Source organism: Idiotropiscis lumnitzeri, chromosome 22 (genome assembly GCF_059441095.1).
Source record: "Idiotropiscis lumnitzeri isolate Australia: NSW breed Sydney's pygmy pipehorse chromosome 22, RoL_Ilum_1.0, whole genome shotgun sequence".
NCBI classification, from domain to species: Eukaryota; Metazoa; Chordata; class Actinopteri; order Syngnathiformes; family Syngnathidae; genus Idiotropiscis; species Idiotropiscis lumnitzeri.
This window is the reverse complement of record NC_142412.1, coordinates 6,749,204-6,774,070: the sequence shown is the minus strand read 5'-3', so window position 1 is coordinate 6,774,070 and position 24,867 is coordinate 6,749,204. Positions and strand designations below refer to the sequence as shown.

Genomic DNA, 24,867 nt, shown 5'->3' with positions numbered 1-24,867 from the left:
AATAAATAATGAATAATCGCAATTGTGTCATCCCATCCTGTGGCATTTTGGTACCGGACATGAAGTCGATGCTGCTAAACTTGGCGCACCTGCTAATCGCAGTCATATCATCTCGAAGAGGATTCTCTAGGACATTATGTGGCATATTGGTTAACATCGTGGCTCTTATTTTTATCTAATGTATGGAGTTTGGTGGCTGCAATGGATGAGGAAATAGAGTAATGCGACAGCCACAGATGCTGCATAACAATTTGACTGGAAAATAAAAGTTTAGATGCTAATTTTGTTGTGAATATCCTCAAATGTGAAAAATTTCTGATGGACAACCTCTTCAGGTATGGCTCACACACGCGCGCAGAGAAGCTTGAAATGGCTCGCCATTTTGATAGTAATCAATTTTCCAATAACATTGACGGCTAAAGATGTCAAATATTCATTTTTTTTTTTACTCAGCTGGTAGTGAATGAGTTCAGCAAGCTCTGTTAAACACATTTGCATATGAGAATATATGACTGTTAAAAAAAAAAAAACTTAATATTTTGTGTTTTATTCACTAAAATTGATCAACCGCCATTGACGTTTTCGCGGCAATGTGCACATTTTTAGAGTCAGGCGGAATTGCTTCCGTAAGGAATTGCTTGACGAGTTGTCGTTCATATTTAGAACCTCATAATCAGCGTTGTTTTATTGCCGAACAGTGCAATGCTATCCCACTGAAAGAAAAAGAAACCCAACAAAAGTTTTTGTATTTAAATCTATTTAATATATGGTCCCCAAATAGGGAACGTATCAGATATTAAACTGATAAGAACAGATACTACACTTGATCTTAGCCTTTCGGACGGGGCACAGCAAAGAGGCCTTAATATATACATTTAATGCCGTGTTTTTTTAGAATATATTCCTGATGACGAGCCACTCAAGGTCCCTCGAAGTTTCTCTCAGCAACAGTTCAACTCATTTTGTCAGGTTCTTGTTGGATTTCATATGTCCAAAACACGTCGAAAAATTTGTCATCTGTGGAACGTCCGCCCTTTTGTTGTAGTTTCACATGAAACTAGCAATGTGTGATATTGAAAGTTACTTGACGAACACTGGTTGTGTGTATTCATTCAAAATAATTCTGTGGAACGGCAGCAGTGAAAGCTAATTGACAGAAAAGGGTTCTGGCGTTGGGGGGGTGGATTGGTAAGACAAAGTGAAAGTAAATACCCATTGTTTTTCTTGAGCTTCTTTTCAACCAGAGCAATTTTTGTCACACAGTGCTTCAACACTCTTGGTACTTTGTGGGTCAAATTCACCCTCTTCAAGTAAAGGTATCTGCAGATTAATAGGTGTGAACTTATGTAATGACAGTTTTTTATTTTATATGTTTGCAATGAAATGAAAGAATTCAATATCCCTGTGATCACGGGACCAGTGACACACACACACACACACACACACACACACACACGTTGAAATGAAACTAAACACACAGAAACTTTATTCAGAATGTTATGTGAGGCATTATCTCATAAGGGAAATACTGGACAATCAAATTAATGACTTCCCAGGCTTCAGGATGCCTTTTTACACTCTATAAATGTGGAAATTTACATTGGAAACGTTTGGTTTAGCTGTTAATGAAGTTTCGTTTTTTTAGTGCTGAAAATTCATTGTCTGCTGGCGCTGTACACTTTTTCTAAGTGTTGCAATATCTCATGAAGGAAATACTGGACAATCGCTCGGGCCCTAATAACAATTTCTAGAAAAACAATAGGGACCTCGCAGCGGTCACTGCTCGGGCCCTAATAATAATAATAATAATAATTTCCACAAAAACAATGGGGACCTCGCCGCGGTCGCTGCTCGGGCCCCAATAATAATTTCTACACAAAGTCCATTGTGGTGACCCGCCCCCTTTTAAGTAAATTCAAAATGGCCGACTTCCTGTAAAACCTAGCTCATTGCTCCAAGAGACTTTTTTGTAGGTCTTGGTCTTATACATACAGTGAACCCTCGCTACTTGGCGGTTCACCTTTCGCGGGTTCAGTGCTTCGCGGGTCTAAAAAATATTCGGGGGCATTGTAGTTTCGCCGAGCGGCACGACGGGGCGCTGGAGCGGTTAGACGGCCGGTGTGCGCCGTCAGAGTTACAGTACACCTTTGAAGTTTCCCTGAAGCTCATAATGGAACGAGATGGAAACTCTCAAGAAAAGCTCAAGTATTGAAAACCTTGCTCTTATGCAAGTCATCCTGTATGGAATGACCAAAAATGAAGCAAGTATTTTCAAGAAAAGATGTAAAATGTTAACTGTTTGGTATAGTTCAAATATTGCTCATTGCTGCTTTTTTTTTTACATTGTCCTCACGTTTAACTTTGCTTTCAGTTGCAAGGGCTCAATATGCACATAAAGTTTTACATATATTATTTTTTTTGTATCACTGAGAACCTGAAAGGCTGAAACAATTGAAGTTTTTTGAGAAATGTTCAGTTTAAATGATCAAAAAGACTTAAGACTAAAATGTTCTAAAATGGGTGAATTTTTGGGTCATTTTTGTTGATTGCAGAAGTTTTATTCATTTAAAATGTAAATGTATATTTGATGTAAACTGAGATTTAATGTAAATGTATATTTGATGTAAACTTTAGCACACAAAAAGCACTTATTCAAAATGTTCAAAATGTGTTCATTAAATTAATAAGATGTTATGTACTTTACACTTTTATAGCATACATGTGCCAAATGTTGAACATTTGTTGTTTTTACTTCTACATTTATGGATTGTTAATTGATGGATTCATGTTCTACTTGGAAATATAAAAGCATGAAAAGATGGAAAAACTATTAGAACATATTTCTCCACAAGCGTTGCTTTGTGTCTTTGCTTGGTTGACTGTGTAATGAGTGTATAACATTACGATGTCTTCAGGTCGGGACGTTTTATTTACAGGTGAAGGTTTGGATTTTTAGGAGCATGTGCAGGGGAGTTATTAAGCATTCATTTATTTAGCGCGCGCCGGGGCTCGCCACGACCCGGAGCCGCATCCGTGGCGGAAAGCGCAGCAACATGTCGACTTCGGTTATACAGGTGTTTCGGCTATAACGAGACTCTAGTGTATGACTATCGTGCCACATTTATTACCGTCCCCCTGGCTCTTACTCAGGCTTTTTAGATGAATTTTCTGAATTTGTGGCTGATTTGGTAACTCATGCGGATAATATATCATGGGCGACTTCAACATTCATATGAATAAAAATTGCGCAATTGTGCAAAGAAACAAAGACATTTTTTTTCTCTGTTATCTACAAAAGCAGACGACACCATCCTGGCAACTGGTAATGCTCTCTTGACTGTGTTTGCTTTGTTCTTGATTGGTACTTTCAATGGGCTCTGTCTGAGGCGGGATTCGAACCCACGCCTTGGAACTTCTGCTCAATGAGGTCTGAACGAGAACCGGGCCAGATAACAACAAAAAATAGATGAACTGTTTTTTGGTTGACTCGCTGTCAAATTGCTCTCTCATCTAAAGTAGTTTCATCACACTGGTCTGAACGCATGCAAAATCGTCCTCGTAATCCGGGGACAAATTCCATCTATCAAAAATTGAGGCCGGATACGGGAAGAAGAAAAATACAGACAATCGTTTTCAGTTGCATATTTCAAACGGGGTTTTAAATATAAATGAACTACAGTGGCGAACTGAAACATGCTCATGCCCATACACAAGTGAAATGCTCCGCGTCCGCCCCAAGTTTATGTTCCGGCGCAATTACATATGCACGTGCGGATGGCGGAGCGGTCTAAGGCGTTGCGTTCAGGTCGCAGTCTCCCCAGGAGGCGTGGGTTCGAATCCCACCTCAGACAGAGCCCATTAAAACAGTTTGTCTCGATTTAAAAGTGTTACTGTTGCTGTATATATATATATATATAGATGGCGGAGCGGTCTAAGGCGTTGCGTTCAGGTCGCAGTCTCCTGCCATTGATGCCTGTTTTTCCTCTTGTGTCTGAAATGTTTACATGTTCCTGCTGGTGCTTGTGGGGCGAGTGGCGCAATGGATACCGCATCTGATAATGGTTCAGGACATTCGAGGTTTGACTCCCAGCAAGCTCGTCTTACATTTTGTGCTATACCTGTGCATCGTGTATCTTTCATCGCGGGGGAAGCGGAAGCCTCGCTCTCCGTCACACTGCCAGGGCAGTACGGAAAGATGTTTCAGCATTTCGTGTTTAGTTATTAAGTCACAGTTGGGGGTACATGTAAATTCACAAAATATAACGTCCAGCCTTGTTAAATTTAGCATAGTACTTTGTTGTTGTAAAATTATAATTGGCATCTATATATATATATATATATATATTTATATATATAAATATATATATATTTTCTTTCTACCAGACACCTTGGACTTCCCATGTCAATTTGAGTTCTTTTTGTTAATTATAATAACCTGAGTTAAGGAGATTGATTTATGTCCCAAAAAATTCAATGCGGAAGGTGGAGGAGGACGACCTCCTTTGGAGCCTGGTTTGAACGCTCCTTCCACTCTTTGAGGAGGTTCACATGATAAGTTTGTTTATTTTTTTTCTTAAAAGGTAATTATGCTTAAACGATATGCACGGGGAACTTTTATTTATTTATTTTTTGTGCAAATTGGACAAGGCAGGGGAAGTGCGCCTAATTTTCAGTCGGATTCGTCAAAAGGGCACCGTGCATAATGTGAAAATTAATATTATAATTATTATAATAATTATTTATTATTATTATTATTAACTATCATAATAATAATAATAATAATTATTATTATTGAAAAGTTGAGAAGCCTCGTGATGACACCGCAGCTTCAGTGAAGGACTTTGAACTCGGGGAAAAAAAAAAAAAAAAGACTAAAATACTGCACAATAAATGCTCTTTTTCTATATCAAATTTCTCACTCAATGTTGGTTTAAAAAAAAAAAAAAAAAAGTGCTCATGTTTATGTCTGTGGAATTTATTCCGGCTGACCGTCGAAACTTCATTAACAGCTAAACCAAACGTTTCCAATGTAAATTTCCACATTTATAGAGTGTAAAAAGGCATCCTGAAGCGACAACGACGAGAAGCCTCTAAAAGGCAGCCCCCGCTCTCTGAGCAAACAGTGCAGGGCCACCCGAGGTTCATTGACTCTCACCCGACATCTGTCGTTTAGAAATGTTTTGGGCAGAGAGTAAGATCATTGTCTTGAGTCTTTTCTGACTAATTTTCAGTCGGATTCGGGTGGTCCATTTTTATGTTAATGTCCAAACTGTGCCCCTCTTATGCCTTCAGACCACAGTTGATTATTCTCACATCCGTCTTCAGGGCCTGAATATCCTCAAATGTGAAAAATTTCGAGAAGATGGATCATAGAGTGTAAAAAGGCATCCTGAAGCCTGGGAAGTCATTATCCCGGCGAAATGTCTTTTTGCAAAAACAAAATAATGAAGGACAAATACACTGCCTTCGTGGGTACCACATACATATTGCTTGGTTTCTCTGCCTTCCTGGGTACGACATACACACTGCCTGGTTTTGCTACCTTCCTGGGTACCAGTCTATCTTCTCAGAGATAACTGTAAAAATACGCGCCTCAAAGGTTGAGAGGATGCTCCCTTTGCAAATCTTTTTATTGTTTCCTGTTCTTCCATCTTTAAAATGTAACAATTTGATTTAATTTGATTCATTAATTATAATTCCATAGACTTATAAATTTGCTTCTATTATCTTTTTTCAAAAATTTTATAACAGCTAAACCAAACGTTTCCAATGTAAATTTCCACGTGGGAGTGGCATTGCACTGTTTGGCAATAAAACAACGCTGATTATGAGGTTCTAAATATGAACGACAACTCGTGCGACATCACATTTGAAACCGCCATTCCACGCAACACTGTTATTTAGTTAGCAATTGAACTGGGTTGGACGTGAGACGCAGACACGCCTTTGTGGACATAAATGACGTTTTCACGCTCTGATCCCGTCCTACTGCGACCTGAACGCAACGCCTTAGACCGCTCTGCCAGGATAAAAGATCATTTGTCCATCGTATTTTTTTGAAAGTTTTGGTGACAAAAGGGGTTAATGATCCAAGTGTTGTAATATTTTTAGTTGCTTCTTGCTTCAGACTTCTATCCCTGCGATCAGCTGCACCCACTATTGTTGCTGCTGATCCGTTCATCGTGGTTCCTTTGGGAAATTATTATTGGGGCCCTCGCCGGTGCGGGGAGAGAAGCGAATTCGAGAGGCAGACCATTACATTCCGCAGGAGCACGAGGACATGATTGGCTCAGGTTGTGGCGAGCACCTGGTAAAGTCATTAATTTGATTGTCCAGAATGTTGAAGCCACAGAATAAAAAGATTAGATATGGTTTGGAAATTGGATCATCTGAATCATTTTGCAGGAACTTTTGTTGCCACGGAGAATAATCAAAGGTGACGAGACAGACCATGAAAAGAAAATGCCGTGAACCCTCGGTTATCGCGTAGTTTCAATGGGCACTGTCTGAGGTGGGGGGCGTGACAAGTGCCCTTAGATTCGTACAAAGCCTCCGAGTCAATCATCTCCTTGAAACAATGTGTATTCTACAGCGGGCCGGGGTCCTACATTAATTTCCTCTGGCCTCATACTTGTTCTGATAAACACTGATCATATGACATTTGTCATTTTGATTTTTGATCAAATAGGATATGAAGATCGTCGCTGCTCAGGCCCTAATAATAATAATAATAAAAGTAATAATATTTTCTACAAAAACAATAGGGACCTCGCAGCCGTCGCAGCTCGGGCCCTAATAACAATTTCTAGAAAAACAATAGGGACCTAGCGGTTTCCCAGGATTTGTAATCCCAGGTCGTCGAAAATAGTACTGAGCACACCGACGTTGTGCAGACATTAAGTAACTGCATTTTTTTAAGCCACCACAACGATTTACTGAACAAAACACCGTTTAAGCCGTGGTTATACTTAAGATGAGCAGTTTGTTTTGCATTTTGTTCCCTTGTTGGTGTTCTAAAAACTGGTTTCTCATCAGTAGGAAGCGATCGCCGTGGCGTTATTTCAGAAGGGAGCGTCGACTATTTATTGGCAATCGCTCGAATCGATCGACTTTTGATTGTCCAGTATTTCCCTTATGAGATAATGCCTCACATATATATATATTCATTTATTAATTGTGGTGTCTTACAAGTTTCTTTGGATAAGACTGCGTCATTTATCTGTAATCCGTCTTGAACATGCAGATTCGTTCCCATATCGAAGGAGGTTGCGTCACATGTTTGTTCCTCATCTTTCCATTTGTTCATTCTGTTACTTTCCTTCCAAATACGCCACCATGATGTCAGTGTCTGGCCGCAGGCGGGGTCACAGTTTTATCCCCCGCCTCCTGGGGAGACTGCGACCTGAACGCAACGCCTTAGACCAAGCCGTACATGTGCGACTATCTAGGATGTGGGATCGTGAATAATGTTTTCCTCCTGCGTGATTTTTTTTTAATGTACGCAGGTACAAGGAGAACATGGAAACTCCAAACAGGAAGGCTGGAGACAGATTTGATCCTCGCATCTCAAAACTGTGAGGCGGATGTGCAAACCAGTCGGTCACCGTGCCACCTTCCGTCTGAAACCAGCCATTGAAATTTCAGTTTCACATTAAAAAAAATATAAATAAAAAAAATACTGCAATTCTCAAACAACTGTTGGGCCTTCCTCCTTCTGTACAAATGTGCGGTAATACTGAAATAGATAAAAAACAATTGACATATCTTTGTATTTATATATTTTTTTGCATATTACTGAAATTAATATTGTTTTTTTAAATAAAGAACATTGAAAAATCAACCGTTCTGTTTACTGATACATATTTTCTCTCCCTCTGTTCTTCTCTCCGCAGACATGTTTGCACACCCTGCTGGCCAAAGTCTGGGACATCTATGCTTTGAATTGACTGTGACAAATACATTATGTGACATACACCATTTTCCAAAATTGATGTGTGCATCCCCCCCTCAAATGGCCCAAACCTGATACTGCTACGTTTGGACGGGGCCCGGCCACTGCCGCCCGCCCGCCTTGCCGCAACTCTCTATTTCAAGGCCGAGTGAACCATTTCCTGAAGCAGCGAGGTCATGGGATGAACCGTGTTTTCATTTGGACGAGCATGTGTCGTCTTTTAGGGGAATTACAGAGCTAATAAAGCAGGAGAAATTACAAGGCAGACCACCCCTGTTGTTTTTCAGCTCCATTTTCTTTCAGCCTGGACAAGAGCCAGCGCTAATTTTACTCAAACTGGTCATTCTAAAGACAATTTCGTTTTTCTAAAATTCCAACTTTTTCGAAACAAAAAATTCTTTAAAAAGCACAACTTTATCTTAAAAATCGGGAAAAATACCTAAAAAAAAATGTGTTGTGACTGTCATGAGGCCATAACTTTTTTCCTGCAATAAGCTGTGGGTTCCAAGAGAAAGAACAAGACATCCAGCAGCAGCGTCACGGGCCTTGAGGAGAGAGCGGACCTGGATAACAAGTGGGGTAAAAATTAGACCAACTAGTGTAACTAGTGGCTATCTTTGTATTTACTTGTAAACTAGTTCACATTTTGAACCTCACTAGTCAGCTAGTAGGGTTGTTGCTTGATTGTTTTTGACTCACGATAATTTTGAATCTTTATTCATTTAGTTTACAGATTATTGTGATGCACGTTGATCAAATGGCTTTTGTTGCGTGTGCACCAGAGTGCAATTTTGTGTGCGTGTGTAAGGCGTCCTCAGTTTCACTTAGAAAAGCACGGTAAATGAGTATATGAAAAGGTCCATCAGAAAGCTTCACACGGGAAACAAAAGGGGGCTATTGTTACAAACTGATAGCTCAAACTACAGTGCGGCTCTTGTATTCCTCGTCTTCTTCCATCGAGTCCACGGTTTGCAAATCAGCACACTCACGCTACTAGCTATTTTCCAGCTAGCTCGCCGCATTCGTGGAGAGAGAGCTTAAGATCACTTGACAACCACAACGGCTCTTTTAAGAGCCACCCCACTTGTAACTAAAAGAGAAATTTCTACATTTAAATAACAATGCTGCACGGAGAAAAAAAAATAACCAATGTTGGCCTTTTTATATTAAGGTTTTGTGTGGGCCTGTTTGCACTTAATTATTTCACAGTAAGCCGAAGAGGAGCACCTTCCCAATGACCCCAAAATTGGAATTTTGAACTTTACCCGAAAATTGACCTCATGTAAACATAGTCAATGGTGATTTGTATTGAGTGTTAGCATTAACTCAGTGTTTGCTTTAAAAACATGTAATTTTATTTTGCGTATTTTTCGCCATGCCCGATGAGACTGCCAAGTTTGGTGAATTTTTGACCGAGTGAGCCGCAACCTCCGCGTTGTTCACCGAGAAAATCAATTGCTTCGGCATCTTCATTCTTCTGCTCCACAAAGCTGCTGGAGGCCCCGCAAACCTGGTGACATGACCTTTTCAATTCCAGCTTGACCTCTTTCATGCACAGCTCATAAACATGGAAGGTAACAAACCCTTCTGTTAAGCCGAATTGGAGCACCTCTTCCGCCCTCCTCCCCCGGAACTTCCATTCGGTTAAACTTAGGGGCCAGTGCATATGGGAGATGGTGTGCTGCTGACTTCGACTTGGGACATTTTGACATGGGTTTAAGTCACAGAGATGGTTAGTAAGATCCTCTTGCGGGTAAAAAAAAAAAAACAGCTTTTAAAATACGTATACGATGAGTGGGGGGGAGTTGGAGCTTGAAGTGCGGGGGTGTGACGGTTGGGGCGAGTCAATTGCCAGCCTCTATGAAGCTGATGTTCCCCAGGTGGAGGATGCCGGCAACAATCTGCAGCACCTGGGCCCGGATGTCACCTGGGATTCCAATCACTTGCATGGCTTCCTGCAGACCACACAAATATTGAGGGTGCCTCTTTTGGGGACGCTGTTACCTTTTGCTGAAAAGTCACAAAATTCGGCAGAGAGAAAGATCATTGTCGTCGCGCTCGAGCCACGAAGCGCAAAGTCTTTGACGGGCCTCGGCGCTTGACAGTTGTCAGACGAATAGGAGAACGATAAGAAAGAGCCCGACTGAATCGGAACCGGAGCGCCTCATCGTCACCAATTGTCAGCCACTTTATCCAGTTTTTTTTTTTTTTTTCGAAATGGGTCGAAAATTGACATATCTTTGTCGAAGGAGTCACGCTGGGCGGCCTTGTTGAGTTGCACGGAGAAAAACATCCAAGAAAATAACTTGTATTAGCTTTTACCAGTTGGTGGCGAAACAATGATCCTGTGCAGCTGCAGGAACGTGCAAAAGTGGGTGCGCCATTGTTACAGAGGCCAAAGAAGGAAGCATAGAAAATTGTAATGAAATGTGGCAGCATGTAAACAGAAAGTGAAGGGTGAGGACAGAAACAAAGAAATAATGAAAGAAAGAAAGAATGGGGTGTTGCAGAGCACAGGTTCCAAGCGTACTGTATTAAAAAAAAAAAAAAAAAGCAAGTACTAGGTGGGCCATTCTTCTGGTAATAGACTTATTAAAAAAGGAAATGCTGTGTCGCGAGCATGCCCTCCTCCTCCGGGAGCTTCCATTCGGTTAAACTTAGGGGCCGCTTGGAACCGCCCGTGAGAAAATTGAATTCATTATATGTTTTCAATTAATTGGCCAGTTAATAATCGGCGTTGGCCTCAAACTATCCATGTTGAGCCGAGGAAAGGAGAAATTACCAGTTGCCAGGATGGCGGAGCGGTCTAAGGCGTTGCGTTCAGGTCGCAGTCTCCCCAGGAGGCGTAGGTTCGAATCCCACCTCAGACAGAGCCAAGCAAAGCCACCCAAGTTTGGGAAGCGCAACGGAGGATGTCGTTCCTTTGTACAACGACTACATCATACCCATCCCTGACCCCAAGCCAGAGGACGTGTTCACTGACATGGAGTCAGAAAGCCCCGCAAGGTAGCCAACCAGTGGCGTGCGTTACTCCTTTCTGGGCGGTGGCCCTGTTAGGCCATCATATGCCATATTGCAAATATCCCCATTGTGGGACTAATTAATGTGTGTTGTCACACAGTCGAAATCAATTTGCCATCAGGACTGTCACTGTTTTTTTCCTGCTTTTGTCATTGAAAAAAAATAAATGAGCTTTCAAATGAGGCCTAAAAATGAAATTTTCGCATTATTTTAAATACGCTCTGGATGATTCGCGTTTCCTCTTGTTGGCAATGGAATGAATTATGGCACCACTCTATGAGGAGTTTTCAGCAGAGAGCACTCAGCGTTGGTCTGCATGCCGTCGTTGTGGCAAGCTGTGGAATTGGGAACAGAAAAAAAAGAACAGAAATAGTAAACAGGCCAACAAGTAGTTCAACGAAGTGCTGAAATATAGGGAGACTGACAACTTGGTGCAAGGACAACAGTAGCAGCTAAATGTGAGGTATAGTAAGTTAACAACTAAATAGTCATTTACAATGTGTATTTAATAAAAATGAGCATGTGCACATTTATGCATCACTTAATCAACATAATAGCTGGTAGGAAAGTAGAAATTGCTTAGGCCTCATTGAAATGTCGATTAAAGCTAATGAATACGGAGCTTCCATTAGGGCAAACTTAGGGGCCGCTTGGCACCGCCCGTGCCCGGGGAAGGTGCTCCTATTCGGGCCAAGTGTGACACACGCCCGCCCTCCTCCTCCGCACTATACGATCACACTTATAATAAGGACTTTATTTAATTTAATTATATATGATCAGACTTTATTTGTTGCTTTTTGTTGTGTATATATATATATATATATATATATATATATTTTGAGTCTATTTGTTGTCACAAAATTCGGCAGAGAGCAAGACCATGGAAGACGAGGAAATTTGCGAACTACAAGGGAGCAGGTGTGTGATCGTTGATGAGGAGCAGGTGCGTGGCTGGTGAGGGATGGGTCAGTCAAGGGAAGAGTTTCTCAGCACGCACAGAATCGCCCTCAACTTTCAATTAAAGTCCGATTGAGATTCATTCATTACAAAAATTGAGCTACGGCGCTTGGAAATACACCTATTTATTCTTAATAAGCCCATCAGATCAAGTTACAAGTTTGGAATAGCCGCCCGCCAATACTGGGAGAGGGTACGAATTTATGGCACTTGAACTCTTGAGTCTGTTTGATGCCGCGATTTCATCATCCCGCGTCGGAGCCTGGCGCGCACCACACCTGCGTCTCGCCGCAACACCTGCTGCATTCCACCTTTATATAGTGTAGAAAGGCATCCAATCTTATGAGGTTTTTGCCAGGGTAACCAAGAATATAAGATGCCCGATGAGACTGCCAAGTTTGGTGAGTTTTTGTGCATGTTTCGGGGGTCAAGATTGATTTGCTGGAGTTACAGTTGTTTATTTAATTCTTAATCTCGAATTTCCCCATTGTGCCCTTTTAACGAATCCGATTGAAAATTGGCTAGAAAAGACTCAAGACATTGATCCTGAAACCCTACTATCCTTCAAAAACCCGCTTCTCCTCACTAGGGTCGCGGGGGGTGCTGGAGCCGTACATAAAGAAATTTGAACTTTGATTGAAGAACATAATTGCATTGGACATGTTGGCAAGATGTCCGCCAGTCAGCTGAAGAGACCGCGCCCTCCATTTATGTATGTATTCCTACAGCGTTTGTGTGTGAATATCATTTGATGCTAATGTTCTTTTAGCCCAAACGTGGGCAACCTACGGCCCGGGGGCCACATGCGGCCCGTTAAACGGTCCAACACACCGAGAGTACACACAGAACAAAGAATCCATTATCATACATATATTGTTACTTTTCAGCATTTGCCAAAAGACATCCTGTTTTCTCACTGCGTTTGGCCTTTCCAAATGCTAATTTCATTTGTTATGTCACCTGCGCCACAGTGAAAGGTCGGCGGTTTTCATAGCAGGACGCGCTAATCCTCTCTGAGCACAATGACGATAACGGCGACAAAAGTCCTCAACATCTCGCCTTAGTTGACCCCAATAGAAACTTTGCCGGAGTCTGCAAAGTGTTTTCGACACACCAAAGTGTCCTGCCCCTGCAGGCCCATGAGAAGCTTTCAACACAGCCTCTCTCAGAGCCCTGGGGACGACCACCTGCCATCTATCCTCCCCCTGCCCCTGAAAATAAATAAACACGGCGGTGATGAATTTATCACTAAATGGTCAATTAATGACTCTGATATTACAATTGTTGTTGCCTGACTTTCCAGGCTTCAGGATGCCTTTAAGTGTATTCAACATGGAACATCAGCGCCTGGGAAGTCATTAATTTGATTGTCCAGTATTTCCCTACCATAACGACTAGTGATGGGAAACGGGGGCGGGGCATCAAAGTTTTCACTTAAGATTTCCTTCGCCGCAATGGACAAAATGCTTAATAACTCTCCTGCAATAGGAGGTTAAAAATGAAAAGAATTTCTGTCTTGAAAAAGCACTAATCCCTTAAAATGGGACATGTGTAAAAAAAAAAAAAAAAAAAAATATCGGCAAAAATTGGCCCAAAAATAAACCGCTGTTTTTTATTTGATTTTATTTATTACAAGTTCCTTGTTTGCTTTTTATTTTGTGAGATGGCCCTCGCCAGATGATTGCAGTGACCCCGACGGCAGCAAGGTGGTTCCCCTGCAGGCCCTCGTCGTCCTGGTCCGGAGAGTCCGAAGGCTCCATCCTTTTTCGTGAAAAGTTGTGGGAGTGGCCGACAAACCCGATTCTGCACTTAAAATTAATGACCCACTTGCGAGATCATAAACAATAGGGACCTCGCCGCGGTCGCTGCTCGGGCCCCAATAATAATTTCTACACAAAGTCCATTGTGGTGACCCGCCACCCTTGTCTCAGCACTAGGTTTCGCACAAAGCCCTTTGTGTGCTTCATTGGGGGGACTCCCAGGCGTGCGCCGAAGAAGAGCGTGGGCGAAGAGGAGAGTGGACGAAGAAGAGCTTGGCATGATGCTCCATGGTGTAAGGCGACCATGCCGGTGAACATCGACAAATTCATCAAATGAACAAATAACGTGGTCGCTGCTTGGGCCCCATGCTCTGGCTCTTATACATTAAACGGCCAGCGCAAGCTAATGAGATGCCAGACAAGAGGTGAAATTAGAGGCATGCCTTGCCGAAATTAAACTATGAATGTCAACGGTTCCACGTGAGCGACCTACAACTGTCTGAAAATTAGTCAGAAAAGACTCAAGACAATGATCTTACTCTCTGCCGAATTTTGTGCTAAACAGGACCTGCGTGTTGCGTTCAGGTTTGAAAAGGGGTACCCCAGGGGTCTACTTCGGGTTTTATTTGGCGTCGTGTATGGCTGACGTGGGCCAAAAATGTATGCTTGCGAGAATTGTTGTAACACACTTGTGTAATAGGCTTACTTCTCGGCATACAGTAATCTAGCCTTTTTACACTCTATAAATGTGGACACTTTATTGGTTCGTTTTTAATCTTTTTTCATTCATATTATTCACTGAGGGGACCGTGTTCTACATAGAAAACATGGCCAATTTAGCACGGCGCTCTCGCTACTCGCGTGCGGTGAATTTTACTCAATTCGTTTTGAGTTGGTCCGGTTTGAGCATTGGGGTCAGTTCCCACACACACACCCCTAGCTGAAGGCAAGAATGAGTGAATGATTGTGAACACTTGCAGTAAACATATTTTCTGACGTCCTCCTTGATTTGACCATCTGACAATTGTTCCAAACTTTCCCCGACTTGACGTTGGTAATGCTCTCTTGACTGTGTTTGCTTTCTTCTTGCTTGGTACTTTCAATGAGCTCTGATCGTGCCCGGGCAAAAAAGTTTGAGTGGCATTGCACTGTTCCATCCGTCAGGCCGAAAAGAAGGCAAGAACTCTCTTGTTTCAAAGGCATGGATGCCGTGTGCCTTGCTGATCAGATCTGGATAGAGCGTGCCGTTTAATAAAAAATAAATAAATAAATTGCCACTCCTCATCCTCCCTCGCAGAGAGTGGGGGGTGGGACGGAGGGAGGGAGTCCCATGATAGAAAACAGACAGCTATAAATAATACAAAAATTAATACTAAAATTAAATGGATCAACAATTTCTCTTTCTGTTCAAGACCAGTTTTTCTTCCAGAGAACACAAGACAGGAAAGATCACACCAAAACAGTCGGAATACAAAGTTCAAGAAAGTGGTTTTCCGAGGTTACACGGATTGTAAAGGTCAGATCGGATAATCAGTCATAATCGTCTGTCCGCTGTAAAGGGCAGGCAAAGGGATCCCGGGATCATCTGAATCATTTTGCAGGAACTTTTGTTGCCACGGAGAATAATCAGACTCTGCGGCACCGTAATAGCCACGCCCTTCGAAGGAAAGTCACAAAAATAGGGATAGAGTAAGGAGCGGTCTTAGGCGTTGCGTTCAGGTCGCAGTCTCCCCAGGAGGCGTGGAACGCGGAGCCCTCGCCCACTCGGCCCACCTCGCGTCCGGGGGAAGGCCGTCCTCTTCGGCCTGACTTTCACGGACGCCGGCCTGTCTCCTCCGGAGCCTCCACGCGGTTGAACTTAGGGGCCACTCGGCCCACCTCGCGTCCGGGGGCGGGTCACCACAATGGACTTTGTGTAGAAATTATTATTGGGGCCCGAGCAGCGACCGCGGCGAGGTCCCTATTGTTTTTGTAGAAAATATTATTACTTTTATTATTATTATTATTATTATTTACGTGAGGAAAGGTTTCTTTATTCATTTAGTCACACCGCGCGTCGTGACGTATGTTGTTCGACAGCTTATGGCGGGTCTCGAACCGCGGATCTTCGCTGTTCAACGTCCTCGTCGTCACCCTGAGCACAAGCTGGGCTCACAGGCCCAAGAGGTGTTCTACCTTAGGTCAGTGTATCAGCTTTATGGTCCTCTTGGAGCAGGTGTGGGCAAACTACGGCCCGGGGGCCAAATGTGGCCCTTTTTTGCATGTTACATTTTTGCGGGTAATTTATTTTACAAAATAAATACAAACACGAACAGAAAAGGTGTCAAGTGATCAAGTTCATGTTATTGGGACACCACTGACCGTGCTGTGATAGAGAGGCAGTCTCGTTTAATGAAGCGGAAGCACCAAGAAGGTCCTCCTACAAAGTCCTTTATATTTGTCGCCATGGCAACTACCTGAGCGTGGAGATGTACAATGAGACTCTCCCCGCAGCAAACTTGTTACTCAAGCTGTGGCCATTTCTTTTTCAGTTGGGTTTTGTTTTCTTCATTGCAGTAAGAGTAGCCTTCGCTATTCGCCAGTCCCTAACAAGTTTCTCATTCACTCCAAACTTTCTTTCTGCTGCTCAATTACGGTTTTCATCTGGAAATATCACTACTTTGCAGCTTTGTAGTCTGGAGAATATGATTTTCTCGTGGTCAGTCATTCGGGGTTGTCTTTGTAGGGAGTAGGAGATATCGGTGCATATGTTTAGAGTGCCCTCTTGTGGCTGTCTGTGGAATTACGTGTTAGTCACTCCAGAGTATAAGTCACAGATCCAGCCAACGTACAGAAAAAGAAAATGTGATTTATACTTATAGTACAGTAATAATTTTTTGACAGTACAATGAAAATGTTCAAATATTTTGTGTGACGTCTTTTTAAAAGAGTTCTTAAGTCTAAAGGTGATGTTTTATAATATAACTTGAAAAGCCAAGCAAAATTCATCAAACACTCTCCAAACCAGCACTCACAAGTGAGTGCAAGCACGATTAGAGTTAAAACGCATCACTTGTCAGCTCGGGGTTCAAACCAAAGCCGATCCAACATTTGATCAAAAACCTTAAGTGGATGGCCCTCCATACTAATCAGTATCCCTCCAAAATTGTATTGTGAGAGCCGAGAGATGAAACACAGTGTTAAATATTGATGAAAAGAACATGTTTAAGGATTCCACCCATAATGGGAGATTTACCAAAGGGGGAGGTATGGTTCAAGGCAAAGTCATCCCAAAAACACACATATACATCAGTATAAGTCCGTACGACTACTTGTATATATTTCTATGGATGGGGCGGGGGCGCTGTATGTGTAAAGACTAAAGCAAATGAAAGGAGGAGTGATAAATAGCGAGCGTTAAAGAAGCGCCGCATTTGTTGCTATAGAGACGACCTAACTGACAATGGTTTCCTGAAGTGTTCAATATGCTTTGCACAATGATGCTGGATTTTAATGCGGCCGGCGCAAGACGGGCCAGGGCGAAAACATTTGTGTCGAAGGCGTTGCGTTCAGGTCATTTTATGGGCATTCAGCTTTTTCATTCCACTTTGTCAATAATTTTATATGCAGATTCCTGATCCCTCTGCACCGCCACATTTGGTCTCCACACGTGTGCGAGCGTGGCACGCAACAATTCCCATTTCCACCTTTATATAGTGTAGAAAGGCATCCTGAGTCGCAGTCTCCCCTGGAGGCGTTGGTTCCATATCTCATTAAAAGAGTCTTAAGATGACACTGTTAAACCAGACAAATCGCTCCCCTGGGTACATTTTCTCATATGGTTTCGTCGGCACTGTCACAGACTTTTTTTGTTCTTTTTCAAATTCAACCCACAACGCATTATACATTTCCGTAAGAGCGACCAATACTTTTCAATCGTTTGACATCGCCATCGTCAGAATCGTTTCTTTCAATTTGCCTTCCTTAGACCCATTATTCACAGCCTCTCGTGTCTCTTTTAATTCCGAACCTCTAAAAAAAAGTGCATGAATCTTCTCTCTGAAAAGCGCACACGCTAATCGTAAATTACCAATATTATCAATAACATAATCATCCTCTCATCCTCGTCCCAAAATAATCGCGTTTGCCGACTCCAATAAGCCCATGAGTCTTTGGGAACTTCTTAATTCCCGCCATGCATTTGTGTGCGTTTAAGTGTCGAAGGCCCAGGTGTGAAATGCATGGCCCTCCACTGGTTCAAATAATATCTAAAACTAAATTACCAGTTACATGTGCAATTTCAATATTCAACAATTATCTCAACAAAAAAGGAAAACAAAAGCCCAGAACTGTGAAGATGAATATATGACAAAGTAAGCAGCAAAAACAGCCTGTCTCCCTTCGATCCGCGACCTCAAAGCGGGGTTTGCGGCAAGGTCACACGGAGGTCACAGGAAAGCAAGATGGCTGCCAAGGCGCCCTTGCCACCTGCACACTTTTTCTTTTTCTTTGCGTGACTTTGACCTCTAACGTGTTGCATCTGCAGGCACACCAGGGTGTCAGGGGGGGTGTGTGTGTGTGTGTGTGTTCATTATTGTACAGTATGGCTTTGTAAGAAATGGGGGAGGGGGGGGGGTTGTAGGGTGCGCTGATATATTTCAATCAACAGTGGTCTTACTGTTAGCACCATCTTATTTTCTGCTGCCAGCAATTGATGACCGTATTTTCCCCCTAAACCCTTCAACCCCACCGCAGCACCCGCAAGCCCCCCCACCCGCCAAACCCCTCCCCCTCTCTCTTGCCCCGGTTGTCCTTGTGTGTACCTGTATTTTTTTTTTTTAAACTTGGCGAGCATTTAACACTTTCCGGGCCGCTTGTTGGCTACCATTAGTATAACTTCATAATCCTCAGAGTTGGTTAGTTCACATTTAAACGTGACAACTGTCAAATTTTAACTGTGGTATAAAAATACCTCGATCTTTTTTTCAACTTGAAATTTTATGAAAGGTTAAAAAAAATTTTTTTTTTTAAATTCAGGGGCGTGACCTTGCAGAGCAAAGGGGTTTTTAAGTGTTGCAATATCTCATGAAGGAAATACTGGACAATCAAATTAATGACTTTCCAGGCTTCAGGATGCCTTTCTACACTATATAAAGGTGGAAATTTACATTGGAAACGTTTGGTTTAGCTGTTACCGCGATCGGCTCGGGCGTTATCTAGAGTCACCAAAGGGGGGGCTGGGCCGGCGGGGCGGGGAGGGTGTCCCGGCGCGTGAGGCTGGTGCGGAGGGGACGGTTTTCGCCCGGAGGGCATGCTCGCGTCACAGTAAGCCGAAGAGGAGCACCTTCCCCGGGCACGGGCGGTTCCAAGCGGCCCTTTCTCATGGTCTTTGCACGGCATCTCGACTACGCTCCTTGCATCATTGTTGCTTGACCAGTCTTATGTCAGCCGTTTGGGGGTTAATGGTAAGCCAGTTGTCAGGGTCCAAACCTTTAAGATACCTACGGCAGACCATCACTCTGATTCAAATTCTGTGCCGTGCCGCCACCTTCCCTTGACATTTAACGCTCGGTAAAAAGTGCTTTTTTTTTTTTTTTGCTTTATACATGAAAACATGTGTACTTTGTACATCAGCATTAATGAATATCACCATATATAAGATCAGAAGTCGCATTGCCATGAATTACACCCCATCCTGGCCTAAGGCGTTGCGTTCAGGTCGCAGTCTCCCCAGCTCTTGTTTGTCTTCTTCTATGCGAGCAGCAGCAGGAACAAGATCCAACAAATCTCTATCTTTCCAACTTGCCGCTGTCCAATATGCATCCGTCGTAATTGCTATCCTATATATTCCTCCAATCTAGCATACTAACTCAGAAGAAAGACCTCGCGGCGCTAGCAGGAGACAGGGGCACCCCTAGTGCAGGGAGTAGGAGGACTCCGAAGCTGATGAAGCTGCGGTCACCGCAGTAACAATAAAGTTACAATCACAGCTGTTATCTCAAGTCTGCAAACAGTGACAGTCTGAGTTTAACTTTGCTTCCGAGTGGATGAGCAAACACTTGAGTTAGCGTACTCTCATTTTAAACTTAACTTTAAACTAAACTTAAATTTGTTTGAAATTGCCCCACTGAAAATGTTTCAAGACAAGAAAATACTATTTGCTGCTAGAGTGAATTCCTACCTCATCAAGAATGATCCGGCCCATTCTGGAATTATCGCCATCATCGCCGCCACGATGATCCATGTTGCTTTTTTTAACATTTCTCGAGGGCCATGGCGAGATATTGAGAATAAAATCGCTCTTTTGGACCATCCTGCATCACCGGCTCCGATCGAAGAAAAAAAAACCTTTTTGCATAGTTTCTTTGCATCAACTGGAGTGTAATGTCTGAAGTAGCATTATACACATCACGCTTCTTGTTAAAGTCAAAGATCTCTATAGATGAACTCCCTGTGACCCGACCTGCTCTTTATTCTCCGCGAATAGCGAGGTCGACTGTAAAATATGCGGTTCAAAAAATAGCTTTCCTTTAATCAACCCTTTTGGTGGAAATTGACATGTACTACCACATTTAAAACTTTTGTGAGATTTTTTTGGCATCAAACATCTGCTGGGTGAGCTCAGGTCCAGTTAGTTCACCTAATTACTCTGTTTCTCATTAGGTGCCACCCTGGGCTGATGCTTTATTTTTTAATCCAATTTGTTGAGTACAGTTCAGTTGTATTTAACTTTTAATGTTCTCATTCAACTTTTTTCAAACAGTTTTTTTTACCAGCAGTAATTTTTATGGAGCTTTTTTTTTTAAAAAAAAATTAATTTTTTTTATTTAAGAGAATTAAATTAATCCGCTCCAATGATAGCAGGGAGAGTTGGAAAACAGGCATGACGCCCATCCTCAAGGAACAGGATTGAAGACCCCAGGTAGATATTAATCAGCTATTCTTGATCACACTTCCATTGGGTATCAAATTGAACAAATATTTCCATCAGTTTCTCTACCACATGAAGAAATAGTTGACTCTGGTCGCCACTGCTCGCCTTGGCTCCGGCAGCGCTCGACGACCCACGGCCGCTCCTGGTTTCTGCCTCGGCGGTGGACGGCATCAGCACTGAAAGTGGCCGCGGGTTCCTCTGTATCTCTTGGAACTAGTTCAGTCTCCTCTTATCACACACACACACACACACACACACACTGTGTCAGAGTTCCGGAGACAAAACAAGCTGCCGGCACCCACGTAACCTGTTTGTTAAGATCGGAGTCATTCGGCCAAAAGCATTGATGTATTTATACTTCTCCTCTGATTGGACCGTTGAATGACTCGGGGTCAAAAGGCGCTGATAAGGCCGGCGAAAGGTGTGAAAACAGTGCTTGGAAAAACAAGACACAAGGTCGGGTTTGTTCTGAGTAAGAGGAATATAATAAAATAATCTGCGGGACCTGTTTTTACAGCACTCCCACTTTGTAAACACTTTAATCAGATAAGGGTGCAAGGAAAAAATGATCATCTCAGTAAAATAGAGTTTTAGTTCATGAGATTACGGTACGAGACAATTCTTTTAATTTTATGAGGGGAAAAAAAAAAACTCAATCGCAATTCACTTAAATTCTTCAATCAATGTGACAAGAAACAAGGTCGTCATTTTACAATAATTAAGTCATAATGACCAGACACTCAGGAGAGGAATGCAGGAAGATTAGATCACAGCTGCACCACAGGAGGTGTGAACGAGACCCCTCTGATACAATGGACTTCCATGCCAGGATCACAAAAGTGGCTCCTAGCAGCCACGCCGGTAAATACCTGTGCCATGCTGAGAACGAAGCTGGGCAACAGAAATGTGAAGCTGCCCTGACAGTCCATGGTCAGATGACATCCTGCATTTTATGTATGAAAAGATATTAGCAAAGCAATATAAGTGTACCTGTCTCCTCTGATCATCCTCATCCTGCAGTCGGGTCTGCATCTGTCTCACCATCACCTGACGTTTCCACTCGTCCATTGGCTCCTCGTCCACTGGGTCACATTCACACTGCATAATGTGATAGTGGCATTATGGTGGTATATTTATTACTATTAAATATACTTTGGAAAAAAGCTCTAACTGATTTTCGAGGAACATACTAGGCTAGAATGCTACTGTATTTTGATTTTGGTCATGGTTGTGAAACTTGTAGTATTTTTGGGAGGTGGTACTATTGATTTTTGAGGACTACTGTGCTCGACGATTAACACCCCAGGAGTGTGACAGGTGTCATGTCATGATTATAACCCACGCCTCCTGGGGAGACTGCGAACTGAACGCAACGCCTTAGACCGCTCCGCCAAAAAAGGCTATCAAATATCCTCTTTCTCTCCTTTATTAATGCCCGTTTCTTGTTTTTCTGGAAATGTTTGTCAATCGTACTACATTTACTGTTCCCGGCTCGTCTCAAGGAAGACTGCCGCTTCCCCAAACTCTCTCAGGTCAAAACAGTGTGATTCTTTGCAGAGTTGGAATTTAACTGTGGAAATATTAATTTTTACCTGATTATTTAGTTGGATACATTATCCCCCCCCCAAAAAAAAATATAACGTAATCTTAATATATTTAAAAAAAAATTTAATATAGCACTTGAAATTTGTTTTAAATCCTTTTTCATTCATTTGATATGCAAATTGTCATCAACATCATAAATAAAATTTGAAAGTCACGGCTGCAGCTCTTGTGAAATGCACTATACAAATAAAGTTTTATGGTATTGTATTGTACAGCTGAAGTTACATTTTGTCTCAGGACAACTATAATTTACACACAAAGCGCATGTTTTTGTATTTTTGTACAAGGTAGCAAGTACAGAAAACGTCCTCCAAATATTTGCTTTTTTTTTATTAAAATCACAACACGTCAAGGACAACCTGATTTCAGCCGCAAGTGTGCAACTCCAACACTTACCTAACAGCTTGAACCATGTCGTCGAGGGTTTAACAGGCCAGTGTTCACACATGGTCAGATCACTGTCGGTAGAAGTTTATCAAGCTTTAAATATTTTGTTCAATAATCAATTATTTCATTGAAGGAAAAAACATGAACCGTATTATTTTATATTCCTAGATTGTGAACCATGCGGCTAAAACAACAGTGCGGCTTTTCTGTGGATAATTCTTTTGCCAGTTGTTCAGAAAATACGTTCAAGTCGAAAGCATAAAAATGGGAGTGGCGTTTGCACAAGCCTATCCATGTAAACATAAGCAACAAATTCCTCCTCACGCCCTTACCCCTGGTCACCTAACCAGGGTCAGGTCAGAAAACAGCCCTTGCAGTCGAAAGGTTGATGGTGTTTTCGTCACTTTAGGAAAATATAAATCTTTGACTGGAGAATGTCCAGTATTTCCTTCATGAGATATTGCAACACTTAAATGTGTACAACTTCGAGAAGATAGGATCAGACGAGGCCGCCTGCATCGGCAAGCTCAACGTTTATTGATGACGCACGCCCCCCCCTTCCCGTCCCCCCCACCCCATTAAACACCTTTGAAATGAGCACAAATGTTTCTTTGAAAGGACAACGAGGAGTAGATATTGAAATAAAGGCTGAGGAAGTCCCAAGAATCGGGAGGCGAAAAATTTGATATTTTAATGTCTAATATGAATAGGAAGTGAGTTATGAATTTTTCCACGCCTCCTGGGGAGACTGCGACCTGAACGGCTCGCTATCGCCCCCTAGAAAAAAAAAACAACAAAAAAAAACAGCCCCATATCTCTGTTTCACCAAACTGAAAATTTGAGATACGATTACATATGAGTCTTACTGATAACTGTCGTCGAGCCTTTAGGGTGGAACACAATTGAGTACAAGAATAGCACATCTCATCAAGATTTCCTCGGGATTATGTCAGCAAATAAAGGCCTCATCACAAGTGGTCATGGAGAGTGTTCAGAAAACCAAAAGCCCCCTGAGGATGATGCATTGACCACACGGAGCATTTGTCGCGTTTGTGTCGGCTACTTGGTTCATTTTACTGGTTTTATACTTTGCTTTTGTGTTGGAAGTTGCCGGTCCAACGTGGCAGACCCAAACGTATTGTGGGCAAGTCACGCCCTCCGGGCAGCAGTCTACAATGCCTCAAAGGGACAGGCTCGATGGCCGGGAGAGTTGTTCAGTCTATAGAATAGGCGCGTCGGTCATTAATTTGATTGTCCAGTATTTCCTTCATGAGATATTGCAACACTTCCGACAAGACGACGCTTAGCCTGGGCGCGCGCCGCATACTCATGCTCACATTTGCGAAAACTTTGAAGCCCCGCCGCTCGCCACTGGAGCAGCAGTCTGGCTATTCTCACAGCAATAGAAATGTATTTCTTATTTCGTTAATACCGAATTTTCAGCACTAAAAAACCGAAACTTCATTAACAGCTAAACTAAGGGCAGACGGCAGAAGGTCCTGCTTGTAGATCGTGGGACTTGTAAATTTTATGGAGTACAGTGAACCCTCGGTTATCGCGGGGACTTGAAATTTAGAGACGCCCATTTACCATATGAAATACCAAGCCTTGTGTTGGACCTCCCTAAATGCATAAGTTACAGCCAGATGGCATGCCCTCCTCCTCCGGAGCTTCCATTCGGTCTCTATTCTGAACTCTCACACACAAACGAAAAATCTCAAACAGTCCAGTTTAGAGCGCTCCCCTCTCACCATGAATAAAAATAATGTAAGCAAGTATGCGAGCTGCTTTGCACAACTAACGTATAAAATATTGATCGAATCCCACTTCTGGCAATTCCTATAGACCAAATTTCCACTTTGTTGTGATCCCAGTGTTTTTGTGGTCAACACATTCACCAATAAAAGTACCAACAAAGAACCAAGCAAATATATTCAGGGAACATCTGGCAGTTGTCAGTATGGCCGAGCGGTCTAAGGCGCTGCGTTCAGGTCGCAGTCTCCCCTGGAGTCGTGGGTTCGAATCCCACTTCTGACAATTCCCTTTGACCAAATTTCCGTGGGGAGACTGCGACCTGAACGCAGCGTCTTTGGCCAGGATGGGTTTCTGTGTCAACCGCCGTTTTTCTGCCATTAAACATAATTGTCTGCTTTTAATGAATCTGTCAAATATCAATCATAAGAAGACAAAATGGACTGCCCAGGCTTCAGGATGTCTTTTTACACTATATAAAGGTGGAAATTTACATTGGAAACGTTTGGTTTAGCTGTTAT

The 24,867-nt window shown here is 42.5% G+C and overlaps 1 non-coding gene and 1 pseudogene across 1 annotated transcript; one reads left to right on the top strand and one right to left on the bottom strand.

Moving 5' to 3' along the window:
• Positions 1–735: 735 nt before the first annotated feature.
• On the bottom strand, positions 736–864 carry LOC148316183 (U2 spliceosomal RNA; annotated as a pseudogene).
• Positions 865–24,548: 23,684 nt separating this feature from the next.
• trnal-cag (transfer RNA leucine (anticodon CAG)) lies at positions 24,549–24,631 on the top strand. The gene has a single exon. It is a non-coding gene; the product is annotated as a tRNA-Leu (tRNA).
• The last annotated feature ends 236 nt before the right edge of the window (positions 24,632–24,867 follow it).